Below are 4,151 nucleotides of genomic sequence, written 5' to 3'. Positions count from 1 at the left end.
TTCATAACAGCAGGATTGCATTTTTTGTATAAGCATAAACACAGAAAACCACATGTGTCCCGTATTAAAGGCTACATGGGGAGACAGGGGCAATGTCTGCAAAAACAGTGAGGTCTGCGTCTGGCTGTTAACAACGGAGCCGGGTTCACCCGACAGGAGGGGAGCATAAAAAAAAAGGTGGATAAGGACGAACAGAGAGTGAGGTTGAGAACACACAGCTGAACTTGATACATCTCAGGACCATAAACCTTTCCTTCCCGAAGGAAATCTGTTGCTGGGGTGTTCTGTGTTTGCACCCCTTTGCACGGAGACTTCAACAAACTTTAGACCAGAGGGAAATAGTATCACCTCTGTACTCTCATAACAGAAGATGGGATGAGGACAGAGAACTGGAATAGATATTTGTACTTTCTACTAAGTTAAGTCTGTATTTATGCAGCAGATCTAACTTTTGATCTGCCCATAAATCCATGTATTTTCTCCCTTTTATCTAAGATCAGGTTACGTTGACCTGAGACTTAAAGGAGCTGAATTGCCCACCAGGAGTTCACACTCAGCACTTCATACTCACTGTAAATGGCTTCAGTGCGAGTTGACTTTTATGGCCTGAAAAATGCCCTTCCCAGAGTCACCTTCATATGCCATCCAATCCTGCTAATTCTCAAAAACAGGGAGTGTTGGAATTAAGTCCAACTTTGTGTCAAGAATTCAGCTACAACTTTTGTTTTGGCATACAGGGACCAGATTGCCCCTGAAAACTACCCAAGTAACCAATACTCCTGCAAAACCTCCCCAAAAAACCAAAATACTGGCTGTCATCTACAAAATTATCGACAAATTAAATGGTATAAACTCTGATCTTTATATTTGAACTGTGTTGTTGATATCTTGACCAGGTTTCCCTTGCAAAACAGATCTAGGATCTCAACGGGAGAAACCCGGGCAAGCACAGGCAGTAAATTAAGCAATGAACAAACTATAGAAGAACCTTTGTGATTAATAAGATGACACCCTTAGATGACCATGGTGGGTAGAATTTGTTATGCGTCACCGGTTGCATGAAACTAATGTTCATTTTAAAGTACAATACAGTCTTTCATGGCCTCATAAAATCCTAGAAATGGTTGATTACATTCAGTCAAGTGTCTCTCATGGGTCACTTCTTTAAAAGCTGAAAAGGTCCATGGCAAATGAGCAACACATGTCTTTGTACTTAGCAAAGTTACCATAACCGAAACTAGTCAGTGATCTGTCTGGCTTTAAATGACTCGTCAATGTTTACGGCTTTTCTGAGGATTACTCAGTGTTTTTGTTCCAGTGCAAAAGAACAGAGAAGACGGTGTGGGATATTGAGTCACGCCATCTTTACTCCGTGTTCCAGGGGCGCGCACACATCTTAACCATTGCTGGTGAGGTGAAAAAAGTAACATGCTGATAAAACATGCGAATCGGTTTTAGATCTCACATGTTGCAATTGTTTTCAATATATCTGCAGGTAAATTGCTGTAATTATTGCAAAGAACTGGACGATATTGTTAAAAATGTAACAACACACTGCAGGACGAGGAAGGATTTAAAAAGGGTGCTTTTATAAAGCAGCAGTAAAATGGGAATAAGGTCACATTTTATGTCAAAAATAATGAGTCAGATCATGTTTTACTATTTTCAAAACAGAAGTTAAAAGCCTGTTTTTTTGTTTTTTTTTTCCTATCCCGGTATGGAAAAGCATAGGCTCGCTAAAATAATGTCCTGAAACAGCTGTGATAAATTACTTTATCATCATGCCTGAGAGCATGACATGTATGATAAATTTCAGCAACTCTTTTTTGGAAACAGTTAATTCAAGCAACATCCTCTCAAAGGATATTGCTTAAGATGTGGAAATATATAAAGTATCATTGCTGGAACTGTTCAAGAGTTTAACATTCAAACTGAGTGGACTTCAAGATAATAAATCCTTGAATTATCTGAAGATGCCAAACTTATTTCTGATGCAATTTGTAAATGTCAGAATGACATCACTGTGAAAGTGGAGCAACTGAAGCAGTCTTACTCTTGGCAAGTAAAAAACATGTTTCTGTCATTATTTGTGTCCCGTTTAGATTCAGATTATGCTCCACTTACTTTTTTTTTTTAAATTCAAGTAAGAGCTAAAGGGTAATGTGCTTTTGGTCTGAAAATCAGTGAATGTCTTGTGCTTGGCAAGTAGCTCTTCAAAAAGTTATAGACTGTTTTATAAAGCTGTTATGGCAAAGACACCCGACCACAGACTTTGAGCACAGGAAATCCATAAATGTCTGGCAGAATGAAACAAGCATTTATATACTATAAAGACAAATGGTAAACACGATGGATAATTAATGTTGAGGTACAAGTAAAGAGGGGGTTTTTTCTCACATCATAATGGGAATTCAGAATTCACATCACAAAATAGCGAAAATTATGGACAACCCTAACCATTCGTGTGAGAAATCCTTTAATCTCCCGTGGGAACCATTCAACTGTGCAAAACGCTTGTGGGGACCAAGCCCCGCCTTAGAGGTCAAAGTTCCTGGTTGGAAAGTCCTCCGTGACTTTCTCACTCAGCTCCTTCAGGTGTTTCCTAATTGTCAGGAACACCTGGTGGTACTGTGCATCTGCAGAGCTCCTTAAACATCCTGAAAGCGGAGTTTCGGAAAGACGAGGAGATTTTAAAGAGACAGAGGCTCAAGGCGCTAAATTACAAAGTCAATTTTTTAAAGTCGTATTTGATATATAGGAAATTTTTTTAACAACTGAATGTAACATAGTTGCTTGATTGTGCTATAAGAAGGCACAATATGCCTGAAAAATACACAATACTGTCCCTTTAAAATAACATGTTTTTAAATTGGTCTAATGTAATATTCTAAATGTCATGTTTTCATTAGCTGTAACTGTAAGTAGAATATCAGCACAATTAAAGGCTTGGAAACATCAGTCTGAGTGTAATTAATAAATAATTAATTCAATGATTATTCATGAGCTACTGAAATAATGAACTTTTTAAATTATTCTAATTAATTGAATATGACTGTATCCCAGCTTAAATTGAAAATAGCTTATTCTGTTGGGAAAAATAGCTTACACACATTTTGCCTTCACAGCCAAAATGTGTGTAAAATTGCATATCTCTGGAATAACTGATAGTTTCTTCACTATATTGCTACAGATTCAGAAAGTTGTCACATCTATATGATATGTACCGCAGCTATCACTTTGGTAGCTGCGGTACTGGTAGATATTCGTCCATTATCTACCAGCAAAACAAATCCAACAAGAAAAAAAACTGCATGTTTTATCAAGCATACACGGTTTTGATAGCCCTTTGGGAATTTCTCTGATGTAGCCTTTTTACCAGCAACACAAGCAATAAGTTGTTGTTCCTTTTAATTGGCTAGTAAATCTAAAAGTGATCTGCACTATATTTTTACAGTGTGTGAGAAAAAAAGGGATAATAAAAATATGATACTTTAAAAAAAATCTTAAACTCAAAAATATTTTTGCTAAACATTGTTTTATGTCCATATTATCTTATCCACATCAATTCTAAATTAAAGCTGTTAATAATTAGTATTGGTACATTATTGTTATTGAACAATTTCAATTGATAGATTTCTCAATTAATTTCTTGAAACTGCAAAGTGAGTACTGCAATGTGAGTTTTGTGTTTAAACGAAATGTTAATGTATTAAAAACCAAGTGAGCTGGATAGAAAAAAATAAATTAGTTAAGATAGCAATGACATAGATGGGATTGTTGACCTACAGATCCCTACCAAAATCTGCATGGTTAAATAACTTACTAAAGGCAAAATATTCCAATATTCCAAACTAATTACACTCTCTAAATCTGTCAGTTTATCAAACCAACTGACATCAGAGTTGTTATTACTTTAGTTAAAGAAATAAACTACTTGTGGTAGTTGACAAATGGTGTCTTCCTGCCTTGGTATAACTATTGTGAGGTTTACTAGTTAAAGTTAATTAACTTTGTTGTAACAAAAAATAGATGTGGTTAAATGCCAAAGAGTTTTCATTTCTATTGAAAAAAGAAAATGTTTACTCCTTTTTGCATGCAATATCTCCTTTTAGTCCATTGAGGGCGCTAGGTTAATCGGGCTGCTTTGTTGT

Source organism: Poecilia reticulata, chromosome 3 (genome assembly GCF_904066995.2).
Source record: "Poecilia reticulata chromosome 3, P_reticulata-male-v2, whole genome shotgun sequence".
NCBI lineage: Eukaryota > Metazoa > Chordata > Actinopteri > Cyprinodontiformes > Poeciliidae > Poecilia > Poecilia reticulata.
Note: the sequence above shows the minus strand (reverse complement) of the source record.